Source organism: Sebastes umbrosus, chromosome 15, assembly GCF_015220745.1.
Source record: "Sebastes umbrosus isolate fSebUmb1 chromosome 15, fSebUmb1.pri, whole genome shotgun sequence".
In the NCBI taxonomy this organism is placed as follows: domain Eukaryota; kingdom Metazoa; phylum Chordata; class Actinopteri; order Perciformes; family Sebastidae; genus Sebastes; species Sebastes umbrosus.
The window spans coordinates 15,404,914-15,425,936 of NC_051283.1; the positions used below are offsets into that span (position 1 = coordinate 15,404,914).

General features: G+C 40.4%; 1 protein-coding gene and 1 long non-coding RNA gene across 2 annotated transcripts in view; one reads left to right on the top strand and one right to left on the bottom strand.

Annotated features, from left to right (window-relative positions):
* Window positions 1-550: 550 nt before the first annotated feature.
* Window positions 551-21,023, top strand: part of calcr (calcitonin receptor) — a 64,476-nt gene continuing 44,003 nt past the window's right edge. Inside the window, exon 1 of the mRNA XM_037795494.1 lies at window positions 551-994. The gene's annotated coding sequence lies outside the window, so the exon portion shown is untranslated. The remainder of the gene's footprint in view (window positions 995-21,023) is intronic.
* LOC119503632 overlaps window positions 13,930-21,023 on the bottom strand; it is a 23,298-nt gene continuing 16,204 nt past the window's right edge. Inside the window, exons 2-3 of the long non-coding RNA XR_005210361.1 lie at window positions 19,538-19,545; window positions 13,930-13,940 (exon numbers count right to left, since the gene is read on the bottom strand). This is a non-coding gene — a long non-coding RNA (uncharacterized LOC119503632). The remainder of the gene's footprint in view (window positions 13,941-19,537; window positions 19,546-21,023) is intronic.

Genomic DNA, 21,023 nt, shown 5'->3' on the forward strand with positions numbered 1-21,023 from the left:
TATATATATATATATATAATACAGTATATAAACATAGACATATATATTAATAATATGAATAATAATAAAGATGATGATGATGGTCATGATAATAATATCAATAACAATAATAATACCAACACTTATAATAAGAAGTGAGATAAATAAATAAATAAATAAGTAAGTAAATAATAACAATAATAAAGAAAAAAAAGTGTTTTAAGTTAATTCGAAAGGTCATATAATTATAACTGTGTATGTGTGTGTGTGTGTGTGTGTGTGTGTGTGGCGTGTATGTGTGTGTGGGGTGGGCAGAAATGGTGGGGTGGTACCTGGTCAGACCTACAAGGGAGCCTGACAGAAGAGCAAGTATCGATTAAGATATCATTCAAGACATTTATAAAAGAAAAAAATATGGTAACCTGTTCAAAGAGGTCACTTTAAAGTCTCTGTTGACCTTCACAGACAAACTGAGTTGTATATAATTTCTCATTATGGTGTTTGTTTGTCCAGAACTGTGTCCAAACCGCGCACACACACACACACACACACACTATGGAGAGGCTGCCTCCTCTAACTGTGTGTGTGTGTGTGTGTGTGTGTCTGTGTGTGTGCAACACAACGCAGTGAGAGAAAAGGCGAGGAGGAGCTCCAGCACCTCACGCTCATCCGGGGCAGTTAGACGCACTTGGATTACCGGCCAGTCAACTGTCACCGCTCATAACTGCTCCACACCGGCGCGCTCCTCTACCGCGCGCACCGCCGGTCGCTCATTAATTCATCTCATAAAAAAAGGCAGCAGACACCTGGGCAGTAGCAGCATTTGATTGATTTTTTATTACTATGGGTTTTTATCTCCGTGGATGCAAAAAAAGAAAAAGTTTTTTTATTGACGCTGCGTTAAAAAGGAGCTGCGAGTCAGTCTCCTCCGAGGAAGGAAGGAGGGAAGGACACTGAAGCTCCTCAGCATCTGCTTCTTCTTTATCTGCTGTTTCTAAAAGCTGTTGAAGTATAGGTAAGTCACTTAACTTCTTTCAGTTCCTGCTTGTGTGGAGAATATAAAGGGGATCACATTTTCAGCTTGTCAGCTTTAAACCCAAATTTGCTTCATTTTGTGCCACATTTTTTAGGACTGATGAAGGAGAAGGAGCTCCTCTTTGCATGGGTTGACGCAATGTTAATTCATTTTCCTGTGTTTATGCTGTAAAATGATTAGTATTATGATGTAGCATGCAGAGCTTAGCTCAAGATCATCTTGAGGATGTGAGAAACTGCAGAATGTGACTCATACTCATGTGCTGTACAGTTGTCTATGATGCTCTATTTATATGGCTGAAAAAAAGTCAAAGTAAAGGCATTCTGGGAAATGCAGTGATCCACAGGGGTATTTAAAATACACTGAATACCATGAATAACTGATGCAGACTGCATACTTCTTGGTGAATCAATGCAAATTCATAGAGATTTCTTCAAAACTGCGCACATAAGGCAACCAAAGAGATGTGACAGGCTGTGTTACAGATGAATCCTGCACACACTCACGACGTACACACCCACACACACACACACAAACACACACACAGGACTCTGCTTCTCATCAGAGAAATTAACAGAGCAAAAATGGAGAGGCATCTGTTTTGTTCCCAGCAATAAATATCATTTTACAAGCTAATAAACACACATAAACGCGCGGCACACAATGCACAAAGGTAGTAAAGGTTACGCACAGATTAAAGGTCAATGCATGCAAATTTTCTGCACACTCTGTATTAATCTTAATGCCACACTTAAAGGACACTGCTTCTGTGTAGAGGGTTGAGGCTAAAGCTTATTCTTTGCTCTCAGAAAGAACTGTTTGCACAAGTTGTATTTTCACGTGCCAAGTCCACCCTGGACTTCTTCTTCTCCTCTCTGTGAGAATTTTTGACACCGCTTTAAACCACCTTCATATTGATTATATTAGCAAATTCATGGAAAAGGAAAATAAGCATTCCTTCATGGACCCACCGGCCCGCAAGCCGGAAACAAAATAAACCAAAATCATCGGCGAATGCTGCGCGCCTGCAGTTCAGCCTCCAGTTGTGGCAGAAACGGAGCAGAAAAGCTGAAGTGCCTCGGAGATGTCTGTGGCTATATTGGGATCCTTCTTTTGGGGATTCCTTTGTGTTTATGTAACCGTGTTTGGAGTGATGGCATGTGTCGTCTGTTAGAGGCAATGGTGAGTGAGGCTGATATGAGAGCTTCTCAGCACTGATACACACATACTGTGCAATACAGACAAAGACCAGAATAGCAACAGAAAGAACAGACAGAAAGAGAGAGACGGACGGCAATGAACAGATCCATGCGGACAGGCGGGCCGAGATGTGTGTTTTGAGCCTTGCGGTGAGCCGTCTGGCTGCTTTCTGAGTCTGCGAGATAAGTTCGTCATTCATCATCCCACATGCTGTCTTGTCAGTCTGGTCGGAGACGGGTGAGCGGCCGAGCCAGCAAGTGGCAAATTTGCTCCACGTTTGAAGGGACAGGAGGTCTGAGAGGTCTGCTTGAGAGGATGAAAAGGGAAAGACATGCAGCCCTACGGAGGGACATTGTGCCTCGAGTTTAAGAAATGTGTGTGTTAGATATCTAGATATCAAAGTGTGTGATGAATGGGGGAGATGCACGCTTTGTGTTAAAGGGTTTTCGACTACAATTCTCCTGTAATTGTGAGGCCAAATACAGCACGAATGCAAACACACAGTCGTGCACAGCTCCTGTCTCCGTCCCTGTCTCACGCTCACACACAATCGAGACCCATCACTCAACCAGCCGACTGCCCACCGCTTGTTCTTATCCCTCAATTTTAATCAAGCTAACGCTCCATGTTTTATTCATAGGTACATGCAATGACCCCAAATGTCACCCGTAATCGTCGTGTTCAAGAATCGATTTACTCCTTTAGGACTAACAGTGATATTTATCCTGCTGTGAAAATCAGAAGAATCCTGTGAATTAACATGATTGTGGTCCAGAGTTGCCAGCGTGGAAAAGCCCTCTCCTCTGACCCCCTCCAGCTGTCTTAAGCTCGTCGGATGATGCGGACAATTTCGCCGTCATGGAATTAACTACTTACATTGGCTGTGTTGCAAACCTTGAGAGGGGAGAAACTGCATAATTTGGACTTAACGCTGAAATGTCACACATTAGAGTTCCCATGCTGGCAGCCCCATACATCAGACCCAGACAGATCCAAAGGGGTGGTTTAACCTTTTCCATGACATAATAAATGGGAGTGTGTTGCCAGAGCCAGAGGTCAGGCTTCATCTCATGCTACCATACAGCTGTGTGTGTAAAAAAATGATAAAGACATTTAAACAAGTAGCGAAACACTGGAGTTGACTTAGCTGAAACTATTGAGCAAGCCGGACTGGTTATGGGGAACCATTAAAGTTAAGTGTTGCAATATGTGCAGCACAGCTGGATCCGTTCTGCACGACTCTGTCCATCTTTCACATTCGGCGTAAGTCAGATGTGAATTTTATTCAGGCAAACGCTCTCGTTTGCGATTTTCCGTGAAGACAAGGGGATCTGCTGTCGTAAAATTCAATTTAACAGTCATCTGTTGCAGTTATCTCTGCCCCTGTTTAAGCTGTTTGGTATAGCAAGCACAGGCTGGATGAGCAGTTTTAGAGTTATAGAAGCTTGCATTTGATTTGTGGAAAGAGATGCAAATAACACAGAAAATGACTTTTCCATGTATTTTATGCAGTGATACATCTCCTGTAAATAGTGCTGCATCTACAGCACTTCATAGTATCAATAGGTGGTGCTAGAATAGAGTGAATGGCTTATAGGAAACACAGGTCTACACAACAGAGACGGCATGAGTAGTGTGCGTGTGTTTGACAAACAGATACATTTCTGATGTTTTAACATTTTCATAAAAATGTCTTTGCGTCTCCTCTGACATGTGATATCTTCCCCTCCTCTGATACCTGAATTAAATTGGCAGCACCGCTACTCAACACTCAACTACAGCTGCACAGCTAATGGCAATACGTGCTCCTGTACTTCCTTGATCGATCGAACGCTCCCCGTCTGAAATCAGAGGCGTTTGTTAGCAGGGCCGAGAAACGTGCGGTCCCACATCACACTTTTATTATTCCCGCCGCGACCATCTCAAATGTCTACCCTTACGGTCATAAAAATCACATTATAGGTTTTTTGAAAAAACTAAAAAGCAATTTGTCGAAAAGGGTAAAGATTTTTTTGCTGGGATTATTATAACTTAATGGACTGTTGCTGTTTGAAATGATGAGGTGGCTCATTTTAAAGTATGTGCGAAAGACTGATTAAAGCCTCCTTACAGCTGTTCAATTGGGCTTTTAATGCAAATCCAATTCTTCAGAATGGTTTCTCAACAGGCTGAGAAAGCTGTTCAGCAACCCAAAATCGTCTATTTAGGCTTCCTTTAACAAGTGACTCCTTGCAAACAACAATGAACAGTTACTTTGTTAAATGTTTAACGGTGATAGTGAACTCATTTGCTTTAGAAATGACTAAATTTCATTGAGTATGAAAACGGGTGCATCATGGCAGCAGCCGGGTGTCATTGCAAGTTCCTCTGTGTACAGTATAAGATCATCAATATCCTTATACTTTAAAACAAAACATCTTTGAGACAGCCATTAAACGGCTACGTGCCGTTTATCCTTCTGGATGACTCTGACAGCAGATTGAACAAACACGTCTGTGTAAAGGATCCAATCAGCATGCAAATGGCCATATGCTTCTATTTTCTGCTGTGTCTGCTGCAAATGACACACACACTTTATCTCACTGGTATTTGCTGTTCATTCTGTTCTTCTTTGCTTTTATTGTCCTTTTCTTCAATATGTACTCTGCTCCTTTGTGTGTGGGTGCTCACATTTGTACTTCCGAACGATCTCATTTCATCTTCCTGTCTCATTTCTTTGTTCTTTTTTTACATTTGGCTTGCGTTTCTTACTAATACAACAGCCTGTCATCTCCTATTTGATTTCGCTTTCTCTGCCTATGTCTGTCTTCTCATCTCTTCATCTCTGTCCTCTCTGGTTGTCCTTCAACTTTGTCCTTCACAGTTAATTGCATTCTCAGTCTTTTTTTTTACCCATTTCTCTTTTTTCCCTCTCTTCCTTCCTCACACTTTTGCTCTAAATCTTTTCACCTGCTCCCTCCCGTGTTTGGTTGGACAACACGTTCCGTTCCAGAGTGTCAACCCCTGATAGCTTTCTGTCGCTTGGGGAGACACACAGTGACAGAGTGCACATAATCCGGAGTCACTGACACAGATGGCTTGTCTTGAAAAGATCTAGATTTTTTTTCTTCCCAGCATTTCAAGTTGGTCTGGTTAAAAATTTGAGATCCTAAATTTTAAAACAACAAAAAAGAGGATTGAACCTTTCATAATGTCCTTAATCTCCATTGTTCCTTTTCTGTCTGTGTTCACCTCAGATCTTCCTCGCTGTTTACCAGCCAGCCGTCCAGATTATCACTCCAGATATGCACCTGCTCTTGTGTTTTTCATAAACACTGACATTTAGGGTGACGCACTGGAATATTCTTGGCTCTGATTCTCCGGATTTGACGCTCTCACGCTTAAGCAGACGTTGTCTGCATACGTGCATGCCTGCAATCTGTCAAGATGCTGGCATAGATAGTGATCTTTTTATTAATGACATGAGTGACTTAACATGTGAAAGAAAACATGAAAAGGTCATCAAGATCTTTGACACTTCTGTATGCTAAACAGGAAGCTGGAGCTGCATATTTTCATAGACAGTAGTGAACGTAGTCACCGTGACCCATTGGTTTGTGGACAGCCGTTTTGAATCCTCAAGTTCAGCATTTTGGCCTTCAACATCTTGGTATTTGGCCGTCACCATCTTGTTTTTTTTGCAACCAGAAGTGACATGAGAGGGTGGAGCTAAGACATTTTTAGGTGACCAAAAAGGTTAGAATTAACTTTCATGAACTGAAAACACACTGTGAAAGGGTTAAAGTTGTAAGACGAAAACACAGACAACTCCCAGACTGGACAACGCCGTGGTAGCAACCTGTCAATCGCAAGGTAGCCACGCCCTAAAGCATCCCCTGCTTTATGGTCTATTTGACTCTAAATGGGACCATAATTTACTAAATGAACATCATGCTGTATTGAAGAAGACTTGAAACTAAAAACTCAAGTTTACAATGTTTACTGAGGTAATAAATCAAGTGAGAAGTTGGGTCTTTTTCTCATAGACTTCTATACAATCAGACTTCTTTTTGCAACCAGAGGAGTCGCCCCCTGCTGGCTGTTAGAAAGAATACAAGTTTAAAGCACTTCCGCAATGGCTTCACTTCTCAGACCCCGGAGTTGTCCACTGCATATTTAGCTCAGCTTAGCATAAAGACTGGTGGCTAGCAGTTATTTCTTGGCTGTGAGCAAGAAATAGCTTGCTGTTTTTACACTTCCATATAAGATATAACATGTTAATTAGTGAGCTTCAGAGGTGCTTTAGGCAGATTCTAACACTAAATGATTCAGAGATGCTTTTGAGGCTCAGAGAAACATCTAGGGAGAGCATTAAGGACACACCAGGCCTCCAGAAGACCCCTGCTGTTCAACATGGAAGCCTCTCTCTCAGGGGGACTGTAGGCAAAGCCCAGTGTAGTTGACAGTAATTAATCTAGCCAACCTTTTTCCCTCTCTGTGTGTGTGCTGTTAGACATTGGTAATTCTGACGTATTACAATATCCCTAGACTACTAGACCACTCATTGATTTTTCTTGCCGTTCAGCTTGTTTTTTCATCCTCATTTCGGCTCGCACTTCAAGCCTCTCTGTGACTCACAGGGGCGGCTGTAATACCGGTCGTAATCGCCTCCTATTAAGGTTTCCTGTGATTGATCGGTGGCACCCAGGGAGAACCGTTACGCTGACTTTCGATGTAGCCAATGATTTTTCTCCACTTTCAAACACATTCACTTTTCTTTTTTGTCGGTCTCTCCATTAGACAGTTTTCTCTGGAAAACACCTCTTTTGGAGGTGCACTTTCAAGTTGGATGTGACCTTGACACTGTTGGAAAAAGCACCAAAATGTTGGAAACTATTTCTTTCCAGGCCATTTTGTCATCACACAAGCGTTTTTTTCACAAACATGCTCTCTGCATAATGTCTGTGAAACTTCAAACGCTGCTTTTTTCGTTACAGCCTCAGCAATGATGTCTTGGTTATTATTACACACTGGTGCCCTCTCCTTCTTCTTGATACTGGATTTTTCCTAAATGTTATGAGAAAAAAAACTGTACAGATCTGACATCCACAAACTCCATAGTGAGGTATTGAAATACAACTCTTTCTGTTTGCTATTAAAGAGGACCTATTATGCTTATTTTCAGGTGCATACTTGTGTTTTGGGTTTCTAGAACATGTTTAACTACTTTAACGTTAAAAAAATGCTTTATTTTTCGTCACCCACTGTGCTGCAGCACCTCTTTTCATCTTCTGTCTGAGCTCTAACTAGCTTTGTTTGAAGACGTGCCAATAGCTGCTAAAGGCAGGTATTATGCAAATGCGTTACTTAGTGACATCACCATGTTACGGAAGAAAAGGCAGGTTTCAGGCAGTTCAGGAGCAGTGTTTCTGTCGGGGAGAGTAACTTCCTTTGTTGTAAACTTTGGGCTTTGTAACTTTGCGGACTTTTTACATGCACAAAAAACTACATTAACACACTAAAGGAAAGGGCACAAAAGCATAATAGGTCCTCTTTAAGGACCCTGCTTGCATGGCGAACATGCCCTTCGCTGTTACAGTAAGAGTGAGTCAGAGCAGCGGAGAGGCCCGGGCGGACTCTTTCATAGGGCCTGAGAGGGATTCAGGGGCTTCAGGATGAGGCTTCAGGGGCTTGTTGTGCAAAGAGAGAGTGATTTGCAGCACAACCACTCTGTTCCTGAAAAGCTCTCTGCTCACAGCTTTTTCTCCTTTGTCAGTGGCTTCTTTTATCCTGTTTCTCCATTCCTTTCATGTCGCTCCTAATGTTAATTGAATGTTTATTTCAGTTTCTTTCAATTTTACCCTCTTGTGACAATATTAAAGCTGCTACTTTAGTTTTCCTGTGCGTGTTTGTGATAACAGCACCCATCCCTCTCACTGTTTACAGCTTGTAGCAGCCAGACGCATCCCACTCCCCGACCCAACAGAGCGTACGAGGAACACTGTGCCCAGAAGGGAATTGTAGTTAATGCCTTTCGGCTGAAGTCCAGCAACAAAATACTTCTTTAATTGCTTTCCCATAGCCCTCAGCAGCAGTGTGCTTCCTACTCCAATTGCCTATCGATGCAAGTGGGAGTTAGCGTTGTATTGTCGGACAAAAGCAGCATCCTAATGGGGTCTGTTTTGTATGCAGATATCCATTTTTGCAGACAAGTTTTTTTGTGATGATTTATCAGTGATTTTATCTTCTTTTTTTTTTTTACCTTCAATGGAATATTTACACTTCTACGAGCAGGAAAAGAAAACCTTCAGCCTCCAGTTCGATAAAGGATGTTTATGCGGCTGTATGTTTGTGGATACGTTTTTGCCGGCTGCCTTCATTTCTCTCGTTTTTTTCTGCCCGATCGGCTCAGTGACTGATATGAGATTTAAATTCTTTTGAAAAACATATTTAATGTGGAAAGAAGAGCAAAGGTTGAGAGGGGGAGAAAGGGTTCTCCCTCACAGCGATAATTGAAAGCATACTGTGGAAAAATGTGCATATTTATTTATTTTTTCATTTTCCTTGGAGTTGATACAGCGAGGTTATCTTTATGATGTGAGTTATGATGTGCAGATGGAGAGGAGGGGGATGGAGTAAGTCACCTAGATGACAGCGCAGGCCTCGGCTCTCAGCCCATCTGTCGCCGTCTTTTCTTCCTTCTGAACCGGCTCCTAAGATCTTCAGGGGGATGTGTTCCTGTTCATGCAAATTCAAAATAATCTGAAATTTTATTTTAAAAGACACATACACACATATGACACATGAAAGTGACTTTATAGGAAAAAAAAGTTGCGAAATCAGACCTTATACTTGAGAAAGTTATCTTTGACTAATTGGAACCACATTTAAATTCACAAAAATAACAAATGATTTTGAAAATAAGTATTGAGTTTAGGGCATTCATTTTTCAGCTATATCACACTGTAAATATGTGTATCATGTCTTAGGACAACAATAAAAAGTACTTATGCACGTCTTAATATAACGTCTGTATACATCTGTGTCTGACTGTATAACACAGTCTCGACCCGATTGTGTTATTTAGGTTTATTAAGATCTATTCATGTGTTGCCCTCTCTGAAATCTCTGCTGTTAGAGTTTTTATAAAGATTTATAAACATCTGCTTTTAGTTAAGTGAACAATGATATATCTCCTATGACAGTAAAATAATTTCCAAAAACTTGTTTTAATTAATTACAGCGTACTGGAGAGGTTTTAAATGTAACCCCAATAACTGTGAGTTAATATAATTAATTAGATATTGGTTATTAAGAGAGCAGTTCAATTTGCAGTTCAACTGACAATTAATTACTTAAAAAAAAGTTGGAATTGTTAAACTAATTATAATATAATTAAAATTAATAATAATTAAATAATAAATCAATTATAAGTCATATAAATCATAACTAATTACAAGTCAGTAATGTACAATTTAGTGTACAATAAATTCTGTAAGCTAAATTGCTGATATGATATAATTATTCTAATAATAATAATAAGCTATAATAATAACAATAATTGTGACAAATATTAATAATAAATGTATACCTCATAAGACACTTCAAAATCACAGCAGATGCGCATAGTTTGTGTCACAAAATGAATATTTTAATTAAAATATGTATTATGCATTAGAAACACACACAAAAATCCCATTTAATTTTTATAAAGATTGTATTTTTTTCAGCATATTGCATCTTCAATGAATGCACATTTGAGAAAAAAAAGTCTTAATCATTCAAAGTCTTTAAGATAGATTAGGAAAGGTAGTTAAGTTTATGCCCAAACATCTGTCTTTGTAATTAACAATTAACGTGTTCTAAATCACTGTTTAATACGTATCTGCCAAATGAAAATTAATTACAATGACTTAAAAGAACTTGTAGCCTACTTCAAGGAAAATAAATACAGCTATATACAGTATAAAGCAAAAGATAATTTAAATAATTCATATGTTGCCAATTATTCAGTTGTCACGTAATCAGTTAATTACTAAATGAATGATGTATTCAGTGCAGTGTGGTGGTGGAAGCACTTTGTACGAGCACGTCTTCATGTTAAAAGTTAATTTTGATAGTTCTAATGGACTGTTATGAAGCTGGCTGTGATAGAGATGGTGCAGAACATCAGGCGCATCAGTGAACATCTATCCACTGATTAGTTAATAGTGGGGCAATTTTCAGTGTACTTTGCTGGCCAGACTCTTCCTGGGCTCTAAATGGTTGCCATGAGCATGGCACAGATAATGGTAATGGTATCAGACAGAGAGGAAATGGGAGACTCTTTTCACCTCTGTGAATATACGTGACCATTTGTGTGTGTGTGTGTGTGTATGTGTGTGTGTGTGTGTGTTGATACAGGAGCATGTGTGGATTGGCGTGAAGCCAGCAGCACACATTTCCTCTCTTCTCCACATGTTCAAGAGAATACCTTCAGACACCGCTGATAAGAACTTGTGTCGTGATGAACCACTTTGAACTCATCAACCCAATGATTGCACAGGCAGATCAAGCATTAAATTAAACAGACCCCCTTCTACTTTATTCCAGTAGTCTTGGATAGAAAATTCAAAGAGAGAGTATTGAAACCGAGCCTGCAATAAAGACTGATTATCTCGTTTGGAGTTATTTTTAGAGCAGTGATGTCAAGCTAGTCTGAGCAAACGTTTTAATTAATTATCTTCGCATGATATTGCATGACAATGACTTCTGATGAGGTATCTGGGCTTCTGTTTTTCCAAACAGTCCTCATCACTTTGAAGAAATAATACTCTTTAAGTCTTTGGCTGATGTGTACCTGACAAAGCAACATGATTGATATATTTGGATTGTAGCAGACATGCCTGCACGTACTCAAACACGGGTCTTCTCTCTTTCACCATTACAGAAATCTGAAGAGTCAAAAGCCTTGCATGTATTGTAGGCAGTGGTAGAAAGTAATTAAATTAATTAACTTAAGTACTGTACAATTGTACTTGAGTATTTCCATTTGCTGCTACTTTATACTTCTACTCCACTACATCTCCGAGGCAAATATTGCACTTTATACTCGACTACATTTATTTTATAACTTAAGTTTCTTTGCAGATTCAGACTAATAATACAAAATAATATCAACAAATCAAATTATAATTTATGAATTATGTATTAAATATGATAAAGATACAGTAGGTCTTCATTGATCGCTTGGTGAAATTCACAAGCTACCCGGCAGTGTATATAGCCTAATAAAAATAATTATAATTCAATAATATAATATGCATTGTAGGCTATATTATGCATAATGAGTACTTTTGCTTTTGGTAGCCTACTTTAAGTTTATTTTGATGTTAATACTTTTGCACTGTTGTACTATTTATACACTATGGTATTAATACTTTTACTAAGTAAAAGATCTGAGTACTTCTTCCACTACTGATTGGAGGTAGGCTACCACACCACCGTCAAAGTTTTATATTATGTGATTTGTTTTGTTTTTTTAAGTTTGGGGTCTAGTATTTGCTGTGACTACAAATGTAAGATTGTAAGAAATTATTCTTTTCCATTAAATTTAAATGAATAGTTTGACATTTTGGAAAATACGCTTATTTGGCTCTGACCAAAGTACAAAAACAGAAGTGCAAAAAAGAGTTTGTGCAGAAATAACTGTTGCAGCTCCTCCAGACCAACACAGGTTTTCTGTGTCTTCTGAAGTGACGGGGCTCCGCAGCGAGAAACTTTATCGTCTCCGACCGGGTGCCGGTGTCTTCCCTGTTTCCTCCGGCCGCGGTCGGGAGGCTGAACCAGGAAAAGCCAACACTAGGGTCAGCAGTGATTCATGGAGAGACATTCGTCCGGTCAGCTAACATTACTGCCAAGCAGGTGAACTATAGAGTGATATTGTGGTTTTAGCTGACGTGTGTCGCCTCACTGTTTTGAGCGATGCTCGTTCATGTCTATGTAGAGCGAGCACAAGTGCGAGCCCGACGCTGACTTTCGTTGACTTAACGACCACAGGTGTCGCTGTTAACAAGCATTTCTGATTCTTACAAACAGTCCCTTTAACATATATCTTCTTATCTCAAATCTGGCAAGGAAGTGAAGAATAATGTCAGGAAAATGCTAGTCATTGCTATGTATGGGATGCTAGTGTCTCCAAAGAGACGGAGAGCATTTAAGTCCCGCCCACACCGGAAGGGGAAAACGATTCATCGCTCTTGACCTTTGTATTGCGTGAAAGTGTCTCCTTGTCACTTTTCGTCTGCTAGCAGACAACAGACAGATGCATAAAAGCTGCTGTGTGATGGGATGCACAGAGTAAAGGACCCAGAACTAAGCTGCTGAACCGAAAAACTGAGGATAGATGTCCCTTGGCCTCACTCCTTGCTGCTGGGAGACTACTTTGCTGGGAGGAGAGCGGACGCCAGCTCCGGAGACGGACCGTTGAGGCTGTAGTAACTGAAATTCAGCCAGCACAAACTCTTGCACCTCCGTCTCCAGAGCGGCCGTTCGCTCTCGTCCAAAGTAAAGTAGTCTCTCAGCGGCCAGGAGAACGAACCATGCAGACCCAACACTGCCGCTGGCCACCAGCCCACTGTTCCGCTCATTTTATGTAACCAGTGTAGCATGAAAGCATGGTGGAATTAGCAAACTAAGCTAATTTCCAGGCAACAGAAAGGAGAGAACAGGCTTGTGCTGTGAGTAAAATGCTACACAGTGGTTACAGAAAAAGTAAAAACGATAAGATGTTGTGGGGAGAGGCGAGGGGTGTAACGCCCTCTGATTAGATTACATTACATTTTTTTATTTCATGATGTAGATTAGTCCCACCCGGGCGACTCTATCTCAGAATTGGCCATGCAAGATTAGGGCTGATTTAAAACAGTATGGTGTGCCGATTTGTAGAGATTTGGTATAAAATGTCAATATTAACACCAGTATTGATGTGATTCATCACAGTTCAGTCATATCATTTAGTTTAGAGCTCAAAAAAACACGTTAAAGTGTGCAGTACCTCTTTAAGCACTTGTGCATATGTATATCATTCCATGCGCAAAGGAAGTGCTTACACTTACTTTTACTTTAATACATGAGTTATGACTACGTTTCCAAAACATTTTGAGGTTTAGGCTAAGTATCGCAGGACTGTGCAGTAGCTCTAAGAATTTGCGCTATTAATATTCATTTCGGCCACTGAAATGAGTGTGAGAGCGTTAAAGTGTCGGCTACTTGCACATGAAATAGAGCAGTTTTGTTATCACCACCGCTCTGGACTGCAGTCAATAATCCCTGCTCTGCTGAAGCCAATTTAATGTGGTATTACTGTAGGTGCCAGGGCGTGACCAATCACAGGGTGTGAAGGAATTACACCCCCTATTTTACACTACGTTTAGCAGCAGCAGCCACTAGTGAATTGGGACTGCAAATGCAGTGGGAAAACATTGCACTTGGTAGAACGTGAAGCATAATTCAGAAAATGATGCACCTTTAATCAATGATATAGAGCCAGTACACTTTGCAAGCCGCTCTCAACATGTAATATGAAGGAAACCTAACAGAAGGCTACAGCTACTGGAGCAGATCATATTTATCAGCGAGGAAATGTGTGTCCTTGTGTAGTAGAGCTGCATCCGTTCCATCCTTGACGATGTATTTAGAGCCATTATTCAGGGACAAGAAAAAATTGGCTTGCTGGTGTCTGTTAATGATTTGGGAACCTTATCAACTGGGCTTGGTTTCATTCCAGGCAATTCTCCTCAGGCAGCAGCGCTCAGGCCTGTGGTTATTTGTCATTACTTCCAATCAAAGCTGACTTTTTCTTTACTGTTTCTGAAAACTTCCAGCATTATTTGTATTCAGTTAAATAGTTGGAAAAGCACAGGCATCGCACGAGTTGTGTGTGTGTGTGGCTTGGGTTAGTACTGCTCTGTCTGACTCTGAACAATATGCAGAAGAAGAATAGTTGTGCTCTGGTCTTCAACAGAGGATTGTTCTTTGGCTAAAAATAACTTGTGGTCGAGAGGAAGATAGAGTGCGTGTTTCTCTCCGTGTGTGTATGTGTGAAAGCAATGGGGACAAGTGAATGATTGCTGTCTTTCTTTACCTCCACGGTTCTTAATGTTCCCAAACAGGTCATGAAACCCTCATTTTAACATTATTTTGCATCTGTAAAGCTTATGTGGAACAAGCAGGACACATTTTTCTTATAGACTTGATAAATATGCTGAAATTCAGCAATAGATAATTCAATAACAATCTCTGCTTGTTATTATAAAATATAAAAGAAACATATTTTTTTGTTTTTCTGTCACGAGTGGTTGTTTTCCCCCTTTGTGTTCAATAATAAGACTTGACATTTCATAATGACACTTTCATAACAGTGTTGTTTTTCTCTGCATCAATAAGAGCCGGATGGGATTGGTCATTGGTTACTCATTTACTCAGGATAATAATAATTATAAATAATAAAACAACAATAAGAGTGTAAGGTCAAAGCAGAACTGAAAACAGTGCTTCACCTGTTGGACTGCGGGGGCAACATCGCAACCATGCCACAAAAATATGGGTTGTTTTTGCAGCGAGTGTTAATTTGTTATCCAGTACAATAAGACAACTGACAAAGTGCAGATCCTCCGTTTACAGCAGTTTCGCGTGCCGTTCCAATCGCAATCAGCTGAGAATCCCGCCTATATTGAGAGAGTACTATCTGCAGAGCATAGAGAAAAGGACCTGGTACCAAAAGTGAGTCGAGCCAAAAGTGGAAACACGGCTAAAGAGAACAGTTACGGTACTTTTACTCACTCATTCACTCACTCACTCGCTCACACACACACACACACACACACACACACACACTGGCACCACCAATGTGTTTATATGAGTGATAAGTAGGTTGTAACACTTCAGCATTTAATCACACATCACAAATGCAGCCAGTAATACATTTGGTAGTGCATAATTATAGATACACTTATGTTTTGCCTTCACACACACACACACACACACACTCTAATCCCTCTCATTCACACTCACTCTCACACAGCCTGAGGAAGAAATGCTCAATAACGCTCCACCCTCCTCCTCCTCTCTCCTGTTTTTCCTGCTGCTGCTCTGTCATCTGCATATAGTTTACTTGAGAAAAAGGAAAGAAAGGCTACTGTGCATTAGTCACCTGCAGACATAGCTTTTCTTTGAGTATTTTGGTTTGATTTGACTTGTATTGTTCATTTGTGTGTCGTTAATCTTCTGTCTGGCATCGTGGATTGTTTTCCTGCGGGCGCAGACTGTCATTAATGATGATATTTACAGTACAGTAGATGTTTGACGTGGAGGTGAACTGTGTATTGGTTTAGGGAAATGCTTCCCGGGTTCCTTGGAACTGTGTGTTTTTCCTATGGTGGAAACAAGGTTGTAAAAAGGTTACAGAGAGAACTAAGATATTTTCCATATAATGGGATTTTTTGTCGGGGGTCTGTGTGCATGTATCTTTATTTTGCAGTCTTATTGGATCATGCAGGATTGATATGCCCTCTGAGCCTCGACTGAAATGACTGTGCTTTGTGTCTCTGATGTGTTTTTGCCGTGCCCGATAAAACGGAGCTATTTCTGTCAACCTCTTTTTTTATGTCCTCCCACCTAACCGGATTTATCGTCGAGAATGGTTGCTCCATTCACATCCCAGAGCTAGCCAGTTGTTCCAATAGGTGCCGACCATTGTCCTTTCTTTCTGATGCTTTTTGAAGGGTCTTGTTTGAGTTTGAGATTGAGTAGCAGGATTAAGTTGAATCTCTGGCCCCGGGGCCTCTGATCCCCTCCTTTGGGATCCATTTTCTGTTTGATTTCGCTCCTTGATCCAGAGGTGCTTATCTTGTTTTTTTGATTTGTAGCACTTCTTCTCTGCTAATGGTTCTACAAGCTGCTCTGTGCGGCCGTATTGTACATAGTGTCCACTCGTCCTCCATACAGCTCTTTGCTGCACTTACAACTGCATTTTGATCCCATTATCATTTAGTAATGCCTTCAATGTGGTGCTTTGGAGTAAAGATATAACCTTTGATCTTGTTCAAGCAAAGGACCTCTAGAGGGCTCAACTTGCAAAGCCAAGCGTGGGCTTGCAATGTCTGCAATAGGAAGACGAATCTGTGGAAAAAAATAACATTCCAAAAAATCTCCAGATGGACATCAAGAGGACTTATTCTATTTTCACTTCCAGTCAGTATACAGTACAGGTGGGGGGAAAATCGACACAGCATAGTATCGCAATATTTTGCGTGGCAATTTTGTATTGATACACTGACATCAAGTATTGATCTTTTATTATATAAACTATTAACCTCTTAACAATCAGATGACCTAACGGCGGGGCCTCATATGAAACTATAAAACCTAAGGAATCAATTGGTATCAAGTCATGTTAGCTTTTGGGGAAGAATGCTAAATAACGCTCCAAATTCATGCTAAATTTGGGTGAGGAAAAACTGACCTTGACCTTGACCTCTGACTTCAAGATATGTGAATGAAAACTCTGAGATGAACAGAGTAAAAAACTGTGTGTTATTAGATAAAACATGTTGACAAACTGCTATATTTTATTGCAATACTCAGAATTTCGTAAAATCTATAAAATCGCATCGTGACTTAAGTATGGTGATAATATCGTATGTGGGACCTCTGGTGAGTCCCACGCCTAGTATACATGTCGATATAAATCTCAGTTCTCCTGACTTAACATTTATACAATTTTGAGAAATACGTCTATTCATTTTCTTGCAGAGAGTTAGATGAGAAGATCGATGCCACTCTCATGAGTGTACGGTAAATGTGAATGCACAGCCGGTTAGCTTAGCTCGTCACAAAGACTGATAATGGCGAGGAAACAGCTATCCTGGCTCTGTCCAAAGGTAACAAAATCCACCTTCCTGCACCTCTAAAGCTCAATAATCAGCACATATTTATTACATATTTATTTGATTCAGCAAGACAGTGTTTAAACATATTCCCCAAACTGTTGAACTAAACGAGTTTTAGCGAGTTCAATTAGAGGTGCTTTCAGTTTAAACAAACCTGAGAGAGGTCATATGGCACTCGCCATCTGTCCTCTGCACTCTGCTTATGGGAAATGAGACAAACAAATGCCATTGGTTAGTTGACAGATGAGATGTACAGTATGTACACTCATAGGAATGTCAAGAGGAAATGAAGAGGCTGGGGAAAGGAAAAGTTGGCAGACGAAATAACTTGAAAATACCCTCCGTTCAGTGGCAGATGTCTGTAAGCACCTGAAGCTGTCCTCACTGCCTCTGAGAGTATAAAGTGACACTTAACACTCTCAACCTCTCCAGTTGGTTCAGGTAATAAACACAAACATAGTGGTAAGATGTCGGTGTCAGGGAGGGAGGGAGCTGCTCATTTGACAGACCAAAGCCTGCGCTCGTAAACAGACTCCTTTGTTTACCGCTATCAGGACGAGAAAATGTTATTCAGGGGATTATATAACGGAGTGGATATATTCAATAAACCTGACAACGCAGCTGAATGGTCTCTGTACTTATTGGAAATCCTGTCATGTTTACTGACAGTCTGGACTGCAGGTTCATTTGATTGTAAATTAGACATCATGAACTATGTAGCATGAAATGTATAATAATGCGCTTAAAATATGCAATTTTATCTAGTTACTATTGGTTGTACATTCTGACCTCCTCAGATTCCCATATGGCTGTGTGGTATAGAAAAAATGAAACCTTGTAAATACAGATTTGCATTGTAATGAAAGGAACAGCTGTCCACAAGATTGCTTATTGTTAAATGATATGAAACAAAGATTTCAATGTGCAGTGTCAAAAAGTTCCCCAATACACTTCAGCCTGATACCGTACTGCTCAGAGTGATTATATTGACATGAAACTAGGTCTTTAACCAAACACCATCTGAACAGCGACCCTCGGGATGACAAAAGCGTGAATTAATCACCTGTATGCAAATCAGCTGAAGCTTTGAAAGCAGCAATCAAACCAGTGTTTTTCTTTTGTGAGCGAGGCTGGTTGCATGGCTGACACTGTTCAACATCTGCTGATTATTATCTTCTGTAATGATGTAGTTTGGTTGATTGGCAGCTTTGCTGCGCAGGAGAAATCAAAGCAGGCGATTGTGTTGCTGTTTTGCTGTAGCCGAAAATAGAGTAGAGACACGCTTTTCCAAAGCATATTAGAAGTATGTGTATGTGAAATAAATGTCTGATCAGTGGTGGAAATAACAACCCCAATTTCTGTGCAGTATGATAAGCACTGATATGTAGCTAGTTTTATCTTCTCAAATGTGAGGATTTGCTGCTTTTCTTTGTCTTACATAATAGTAAACAGAATATCTTACAGATATTTCACAAATGTAGGCCCCCTTTGCACCTGGCATTAAAATGCGTCTCGTATCCAGATTGTATCTGATTTAACCTGCAGGTACCCGCACCCCCAACACCTTCACCCCACCTGGCCGAAGCTTCGAATTGTTGCTGTTGATTCCTTTGGGCCCCGGAGCCCAAAATATTGTAGGTCTAGGGACAGCCCTAGCACGTATTTTTCACCCACATAGTTGTTGTATGTGGATTGAAAACACAATTGCATTTACACTTGTGTTCCATGTGGTCACAATGCAATCTGTGGAGTGTTTCTTTATGTTTTCATTCTCCAAACCAGATGGGAACCGTATATCTGCAATTCTCTAAATGTCATTCAGTGCTATTCATCACACGAAACTTCCATTATTAGACATGTGAAGGTGATGGACCGTACAGTGATATGTCTTATTGTTATGTTTTTTCATGGCATTTACAAAGACAATAGAAAAAGCTTGTGTGAATGAACAAAAGCTGGTCAGACAGTAGCGTGGACTGCAGTCAGGTGATTCAGCTGTAAAATAGTTTGAAACCAGTGGGGAATACTCTGGATATTTTGGCTTTAGAGTACCGGTGGTCCATCTGCAGATTAATGCAAAGACCACCATGACTGTAACCTTGAGAGACAGATGGAAAGAACAAAAGACAGAAAAAAGAGAAGTGAGGAGTGAGGAGTGGAAGAAGTTTGCAAAACACTGAGCATATCGGGTGCAGGTCCTGCCAGGATACATATGGAGCATGTAATTGAATGCAGGGAGCAGTTCGATTTTGGTAATCAAGTATGGTTCTTCCTCCTGGCTTCAGTTATTATTATAATCCAATTTAATAATTAATATAATCTATATTTTTTGTATTAACAATGGAGCACATGACTACTCTTATGTGAAAGGGGCCGCTCGTGCTGATAAATCCACAGACAATTATCATCTGACTGCAGTTCCTCTCAGCTCTACCGAGTTTTCTTAGCGCCTTTCATTTCATTGTTTAGGTGTTACGGTTATGTAACTGTTTCCTCAACGCTCTCATAACGTCGTTTTCGATCGCAGCTATCAGCTGTCAGTTTAAAAACCCACTGTACGCTACCGGCTCATCATCAAACGGCAGACAGCCAGAGTTAGCGACTGGCTGGTGAACATATGGAGCATTTAGTTCCAAGGCTTTGTGTATTCAGATGCATCTTAATTTGTTTACTCATCATGGAGATGAATTTCCCTGTTACAATCTGTTTGGTCTTCAACTGGTCAACCATCAACACATTCTGGGGTTGTTTGGGTTACTAAGACAATAAATAAAACTTGAACAATCCCTCACTGCCTTTGTGTTGGGCTCACAGACTGCATCCATAACCAATTCATTTCATCATATCAGAAGCATTAGCAAACAATAACATTGACTGATGGACTATGACTGTCATTGTTTTGTTCCAGTGCTGAGACATTGCTAAGTAATTGACTGAGCGGCTATTTGATGAGCGCTCGATATCAAGGCCTGATAAGAGACTGAAATGCAGCAGCGATTCAACATCTAGTGAATCAAATGCTAATGTTGCTCCACATCTGCTGGATGTGTAAATAGGCAACTGTTTGCTAACAAGCTCACCATATCACCCATGTGTCAATGTTGTGTTCACAGCTTGTCGCTGCTGCCACTGAGTGGCCCCAAAAAAATGTTTTTGCAGGTTTAAACATTTGTCTGGCTTATAGACGAATACAGCGACCGCTCTGTGTGTTATGCCATGTCATGTAGCGCCACCGTCGTAGTGACAGTACTGTCTGCTAACAGTAGATAATGCTGAGTATTTAAAATGAAATGAAATTAAAATTGAAGGCTTTTCTGAGGACACTGTCATCACTACGAGCAACCACAACGCATTCAGCTGAGAGTCACCAGTTAACACGGATAGCAGACACTTTGTACGTGTTCTGTTTGTGATGGCGACCGAATGATGTTTACTTTGTGGCCGTTAAGTTGCTCTAGTTAGAGCAACTTATGTTATATTTCACAATAACGCCACAGTTAGTTGATTGTTGATTAGTGTTAACGTAGCTGACGTTACTTGTTTTCACTATGTCAGGCCAACATTAGTTGGCTGAGAGCTGAGAAAAGTAGAAAATTGTACACTTCTAAGGACAGCTTGCATTCAAACACGCACGTATTGAAGGCAGACGCCACCGCAGTAATGGCAACTTGTTTACTTCCGGTACTTCCCCGGATTTGTGTTTAGACCAACCAGATGAGTTGATTTCATGTAGCTAAACATTTGCTATGCTGTAGTGTCCATGAGCAAGCCAGTGCATCTCTGCTAGCTTCAGATCTGCTGCTCTGTCCTTGCTTTCTGTTCTACATTGTGTTATTTCTGAGACTTGAACAGGTTCTGGATGTAAATAATTTGTTGTGCTTCAGAAGTCATCCAGTACA